Here is a 7,747-nt window from a genome sequence, read left to right as displayed (position 1 = left end):
TTATAGGGGTTTAACGTTCCAAAGCGACTAAGGTTATCACGGACGCCGTAGCAAAAGGCTCCGGAATTATTTCCACCACCTGGGTTTCTTTAATAACGTGCAATTCCATAGCGTATACACGGGCTTCTAGAATTTCGTCCCCATCGAAATTCGACCCCCGCCGCTGGGATCAAATCCGCGTCTTTCGGGTCAGCATTCGAGCGCCTTAACGACAGTGCAACTGTGGCGGCTGGGAGATAGATAATACTGCCTGTCCGCTTTGGCGACGCTCAACACTACATTCAATATACCCTTCGACACTCGAACACCCGCGCCCTGCTGGAGCAATAGAAAATGCGCGTCTTCATAGGGGTTACGGGTAGCTATGATGAAAGGCGAAGTGGCAGACTTACAGCGGGTGGGCACTTTGTCCTTATTTGAATGAGGTGACTTAAAACGATGCAAAAGATTAAATATAGTGATAATTATGCTAGCTCTCAATGAACGTCCTGATATAAGCGGGCATCGTATACACTGCAAATTTTATGGGCTTCTGATCAGACTCGGTTTAAAACCAGGTGCGCGTTCTTAATGTTGGGTGCGCATTCGTCCTTAACAGACTGTGGTCATTTCTTTGCTGAAGTGAGGAATGCTGCCACTGAGGTCGCTGTTGTGCTAAGTCTGCATGCACAGTGTATGGTAACTCCAAGATGTCTAGCCCTTCATCAAGTAGAAGTGGTAGGAGCACAATTTTGTCGAAGTCCACAGTCCTGCCACTGTCTAATGTAAGGTCAAAGACTGCCTGGTCTATTCTGCTAATGACGGCACCTTCAGCTACGCTTGGCCTAGCCACATTCCCGACTAAGGCCGGTGACCTGTAAGGGTCACCGCGCGGCTCACACGCGGTACTAGTATTGTGTTACCTCTACCACCACCAGAGCGGAAAAATTGGTGCGTCCGTCCGTCCGTCTGCGTCGGCGAGACGGTGCACCGATATCTGTTGCAGATAAAACCAGTGGCCTTTCGCTGGACAGCTTCAAGCGTCGATATATGGTTTTCGGCTAAACGGAAACCACGCCACTTTCACACGTGGGTCATTCTATGCAAAACGTACCAGAGTCTGCGCTCAACCCAATTCGATCTTTTCGATAAAATTTGTGGCTCTTTTTGAAGCGGCTAAAATAATCCCCTTGTATAACTTTGGCGAAAAACAAATTTCTGGTCATGTGACAGCCCTTCGAATTTAACAGAGGAGTGCAAAAGTTGGTCTCGCTAAAATATTTACAAAAAAATCGAATATTTGACTGTCGCGCTTCAAGAGTTTCAGAGATAATGAATATGCATTGTAAGTGTTATTCGCACAGCCGGAAAATATGTAGCGCTATGTTTTTTTGTTGCTTTATGTGATTATTTTCCCCAAAAAACACTGTTTTTGCAATTTCTTTTATACTGTTTAGTGACATTGGCGAGGAACATAACATATTGTATCGCTTCTCTTTAATATGTACTATCTCACTGAATGGTTTAAATTAGGATATAACGGAGTATACTTCAGGAAAAATGTTGAACTTTAAAAAAGTGTTTGTTCAGCATTCTCAGGCATAAAATTCACACAGAGGCGTTCTTTGTAAAATATAATTTGTAGCTTCATTGATAGGCAGTAGCATAAAAACTTAACACAGCGTTTTTATCGGAGCCTTTTTTTTGTTTTAAACGGGAAGAAAAACTTGAAGTTCAGGACTGCACATCCAGCCGTGGCTACACTGCAGGCCATGGCCGTGGTGCCACTCACATTTCTATGTCGGGCCAGGATCGAACCCGCTTGTGTAGGGTCGTCAGGAGCTGAGTACCACAAACACTCAACCAGTGCGGTGGCTAGTAGAACGAGGTGAGTCGATCAGTTATTACGAGTGGCAGCACCTTAAAATATGGTTAGCCAATCCTGACGAGGTACAGTGGGGTCATACATTCTTGACACCACCAGGCGACCGAATGTCGAAGCAGTATCAACGGACGCCACGATGAAAACGCACTGTTCTATAGCCAATGCTCTTCGTTAAGTGGCGTGTGCATGCAGCTAACTGCCCGCGGCGCCCGCGGCGCCCGCGCACCATCATACGTCGCGTCGCGAGGAACATAGCCTCGTGCAATTCCCGTTCAATGTGTGGTCTAAATTGCGCTAATAGCCGGAGGATAACGGAAATATGATGGCCCACCTCCATGACCATTGTCAAGGCCACAGATTCACTTGCTTGCGTAGGTTCTGGTGTTGTCTCCAAAGCCGCTGCCCAAGTCACGAAGTAGCTGATGTCTTACGTACAGCGCAGCCTACTAAAGCCACCTCGCTGCCGCTATCACACCACTTCTACGCCGCCTAGCGATGGGGCCGTGCAGCAGTGGTGACGACAGAATTTCGTTTCCCTACGTCATACGTAATCAGCCACAGCGATTAAGCCGTCGCGACAGCAGTCATGGCGCCGTGGACCGATTCTGATTTTCCAGCCGTCCAACACACCGCCCTCGTTGAACATACAGAGCTCCCCGGAGCACTCCTATCTCTTTTTACTGCTTGCTGCAGCGCGCTTCCCGGGCAACGTATGACTGCCGGGAACCGGCAAAAGCATGCACAGCAGTGCAGTGGCGGTACGGGGAAACCATGGCTCGCTGTGCAAAGAAGAACTTAAATTTTTTTCTCTGCCTTAAAACAAAAAAATATGGTGCGATCAAAATCGCTGAGCAAAATTTCACTCATACTAGCTATCAATTCAGCTACAATTTATATTTTTACTAGGATCTCCTCGGTACGAAATTTGCACCCGAAAAATCTGCACAGCACACTTCTTTCAATTTCGACGTTTTTTGTGAAGTATACTGGGTCGTATCATACTTTAAAACATTTAGTGAGATAGTACATGTTTTAGAAAAGCGGCGAAGGATGTGATGTTCCTCGCCATTGTCCCGAAAGAGTATAAAAAAATTGCAAAAACGGTGTTTTTGGGAAAGCCACAATGCACATTCATCGTCTTTAAAACTTTTCATGCTCAAATGTAAAATATGTGATTTTTTGAAAAAAATTTTCTGACACATATTGTTTCACTTTTCTGAAAATTCGAAAGGCCGTCACATGACCAGGAAGTTTGGTTTTCACTGAAGTTAATAAGGGTAATCACTTTAGCCGGTTCAATAAAGGGTCACACATTTTATCCAGAAGATCGAAGGGGTAATTCCGTCTACATCTTCCGTCTGCAGTTACCGTCTACAACTTCCCATCCACAGTTTCCGTGTACAATTTCCGTCCATGCCACTCATGAGCCAAGAAAGGCTTTCGCCTCAGGATGTTCTCTCGAACATTATGCCACGCGACATTCTACGAATTGCTGCAGCTGCGAACGCTGAGCCGACACCGCGTGAGAGTTGGAACCCAAGGAGGTGAAATCCCACAAGCTCCGTGCTCGTTACATCAAAGACAGCGGTCATAACGCTTAGCTCGCCGTCACCTCCCTTTACTACTAGAGAGATACGTCATATTGACCCTAGAAACACACTCGATGACTATGCTAGGTATGCGAAAGCATCGTACAATAATCAGAGGTGTGCCCAGCTCTAGGTGCCCAGACGAACATTATATCTGGTCGCCACGCTGAGCAGCCTGCGGAGAACATGAAAACGCCTTAAGCCCGACGTTCGGCAGCGCCAAAACAGCCCCCTTCTTCTGAATAAAACAAGGAACAGCGACAAAAAAAGCACCGTGTATTGAACCTGTTCAGAGTAAGCAATCTCAACAGCTTTAAAGAGCCGACAGTCCATCCAACATACGAGTCCGGTAGTAGTTCCCGGGTTGGAACCGGACCGCGGCGGCTGCGTTTTTATGGAGGAAAAAAAGCTAAGGCGCCCGTGTGCTGTGCGATGTCAGTGCACGTTAAAGATCCCCAGGTGGTCGAAATTATTCCGGAGCCCACCACTACGGCACCTCATTCTTCCTTTCTTCTTTCACTCCCTCCTTTATCCCTTCCCTTACGGCGCGGTTCAGGTGTCCGCCGATATATGACAGATACTTCGCCATTTCCTTTCTCCACAAAAACCAATTATATATATGTAGTACAGCTCGGATCAAGAAACCTCATCGTGCTTCGTGTGGAAACCCGCCGCGGTGGCTCAGTGGTTAGAGCGCTCGGCTACTGATCCGGAGTTCCCGGGTTCGAACCCCACCGCGGCGGCAGCGTTTTTATGGAGGAAGAACGCTAAGGCGCCCGTGTGCTGTGCGATATCAGTGCACGTTAAAGATCCCCAGGTGGTCTAAATTATTCCGGAGCCCTCCACTACGGCACCTCCTTCCTTTCTTCTTTGTGTGCTTTGTGTTGGTGTGCACTGGCATCGTACACCACACGGGCGCCTTAGCGTTTTTCCTCCTTAAAAACGCAGCCGCCGCGGTCGGGTTCGAACCCGGGAACTCCGGTACAGTGGCGGAGCGCTCTAAGCACTGAGCCACCGCTGCAGGTTTAAAGTAATGCGACATATAAAGCTTATGCCTTGGAATAAAGTGCATTAATAGAAACGCATGGCTATATTAGCGCTCAAAAATGGCTTTCTACCCACGACATGCACCACTTCTCCTCGGGGTCGACGTCGCTCGTATCTTGTCACTCCATCACGAACAACTTCGGAGTCCTGTTGACATAGTAGGTGAAATCATCTTGCACGACCCGAAGTTCGGCGAAAACGTTTTCCCTCAGTCCACGGTGGCGAATGGGTGTCCAAACACAGACTGGGCGTAGCTGGCTTTTATTCTGCGTGGCGTCGACGTCGATTGTGGTGTGAATCGTCGGTGCGCTACTCGTCTTGAATGCACAGCCGGGCATGACATCTAGGCTCCTCTGCGCACTGCACAGTCTAAACAAAAATGTGCAAAAATGTAGTAAGCGGTCCTCTAGTGCAGTTCATTTTATGCAGCTGAGTGCGCTAGATTACCGATGATCTCCTTTTTACTTCTATATGTGCGTATTTCTGGTTAGAGTGGAGTGCAGGGACCTTATTCCGAGTTTGTGACATAATAAAAAGCGTCAAAATCTACCGCGGCGCCTAAACCTGATTGGTCGAAAGGCCGGAAGCGGATGTGGTGGTTCGGATGCAGCGAAAAGGGTCGTAGAAGTCGGATGGGGACGTCAGACACATAGCGTACAGAGTCGATCACACTTTTCTAGAGCGCTCGGGCGGTGTGCTGCGGAGCAAATGAAGTTAAATGTTTTCGCAGCTGTTTTGCTAGCGGTAAGGCGCTGGTGCCTGTGCGCTTCACGTGTCTATTTTGCTGCTCTCCAGAGTAACAATTATCAGTGAAAGTCAATACCTGCTTTAGAATGCCGCTTTTTTTCCCGCGGATGGCACCTCTCGAGCACTGTAGAAAAGTGTTATCGACTCTACGCTCCTCTAGCAGCAGATGCCCAAGGACGACAGCACACATCGCGGCGCACTCTGAAGCGGCGCCTGTCGCTTCCAAGTGAACTCGTCGGTGAACTGCGTTTTTCGGCATGTCAACTGGCTATAAACTGGGCACTGGTCTTTCGCTTCGCCTTAACTTGCGTATAACAAATTGTGTGGACGATAAATTTGGTCTGCATTTTTAGTTCGCTGGGAGATTCGGTAGCTGCTAGGTCTAACGAGCACCGGTTTGTTGTATAAATTGTTCTCTTCATTCTCACCGGATGGCGCCACTATCACCGGAGTTCTCCGGTCTTCGCGTGTTGAATGATGTAACATAAAGCGTGGTGACCCGCAAAATACTTGCGTTTTCTGCGCGCAAACGCGCATTTCCTATTCTAGAGCTCTCTATTAGCTGTTGAAACATCCTGCATCGTGATAGCGTGTAATGTCTGCCAGCGTGAAACCGCTCATGTGCACGGATGGTCAGTCGCCAGATGCGCGCTGCTACACTGAAGCGTTTGGTTGCCAACGAATGAACGCCGTGAGCGGACGCACTTCACCTCGGCTCCGTGGATTTTTACTCGGGACGGCGAACTTTCGACCTGAAATGGACTGATACCACCACAATCAGTCAGTGAAGGTGTTCGGCACCCGTTCCCACCATTTTCTGTGCAATTCCGACCACTTTTGTCCGAAAAAGACTCTAACGCTCCGAGCCAGGCGCGGAACGCTATCCTTCGCGTTGCGCCTAGCACATGGGCGGTCCTCCAGCCCATGCCTCGCCCCGCGCCACGCTGCGCGGCGCTGAAAATGAGCTCGGAGGCGTCCCTGCTACCCACAACAAATGAAGGCTTGGATTCCGACATGGACTTAACCGACTCTCAAGACCGAACGGAAAACGGTCCGACGACCAGTTCGTCCCCGGCCTCGCCACCGCCTACTACCCCTCTGCCCAACGGCTGGAAGATAGCCTTGAGCAGACATCAAGAAAGGAAGCTTCGCAAAGCAGCCCGGACTGAAACCAACAGCCAAGTGCAGGGCAGCACCGACTCCCATGACCCCCCACCAAATCACAAACATCCTACGCCAAAGAAACGCGGCCTTCGAGTCCGCCTCCCGCCTTTACCGCAAACGGACATCAAAATCGTGATTCGACCTCGCCGAGGACTTGCTTTAATGAACTTCTCAAATCTCGATCTTGCCCAAGCAGTAAGCAACGCCTGTCCAGAACCGCAGCAGGTGGAAGGAAGGTACCTCCTTCGCCCCCACTACGGATCAAATATCCTCGTAGCGAGCACTCCGCACGCAGAAGTTGCCAACGAACTAATACAAATCAAGACACTCTCCCTTGGAGACCTCACTCATGACGTGAACGCCTACATACCTTTCACAGAGCACGAAAGACGGGGCGTAATCCACGGAATTCCGGACCACGTGACACCGGAAGCGCTTCAGACGGGCCTATACATCCGCTCACGCGGGACCACCGTACTGGACTTACGACGCATGGGCAAAACATCGTCGATGCTGATCACTTTCAACGGCCCGACCACCCCCAAAGTTGTGTACTTCAAGAGCGCGGAGTTTCGTTGCCATCTGTACCGCCCAGCACGATAATTCTGCATTGTGTGCATGCAGCCGGGTCATCGCTCAGATGTGTGCCCCACACCAGACCTGGCGGCCTGCAGGAAATGCGGGGCCAAAAATCCTCCTGACGGACATCAGTGCCTGCCGAAGTGTGCTCTGTGCGGAGGAACACACGAAACTGGCAGCAAGGAGTGCCCCAATCGGTTCAAACCACTCAATCAAAAGCCACCATCCATCCGATCCTCCACCCCACCCATCAAGGAACAACATCGGTCCAGGAAAGACAACCAGGCCCGAACTCGGACGCCGCGCTGGTTCAGCACGGACGACGAGTCATCCAGCCAAAGCTGCAGCAGTAGGAGCAGATCGCGATCCGTCTCCACCAACCGGTCAACCCCTCCTCCCCTGCACCCAAGCAAAAAAAGGAAATTAGCCGGCCACACCAGGGGCAAGCCAAGGCCACGGACAAAAAGACGAACTCCGCAGAGCTCGTTAAGAACTCTCCCACTATTCCTTCAAACACATCCACTCCACCCAAATGCTCAGACTGCGCAAAAATGGCACATACTATCGACAAGCTACGATCCCAGGTAGCGGAGCTAGCCCGCAAGTGCACTCCTCTCACCACCCCCCACGTTCAACCTACCCCACCGCCTGCGCCCCGGGACGTTGAGACTTCCCCCAAACCACTGATACCACCAGTGGCGACACCAACTTCCACACCTCGCCAACCGACAACCACCCCCCTCCCCAACACATATGA

Source organism: Amblyomma americanum, chromosome 11 (assembly GCF_052857255.1).
Source record: "Amblyomma americanum isolate KBUSLIRL-KWMA chromosome 11, ASM5285725v1, whole genome shotgun sequence".
Taxonomy (NCBI): domain Eukaryota; kingdom Metazoa; phylum Arthropoda; class Arachnida; order Ixodida; family Ixodidae; genus Amblyomma; species Amblyomma americanum.
Note: the sequence above shows the minus strand (reverse complement) of the source record.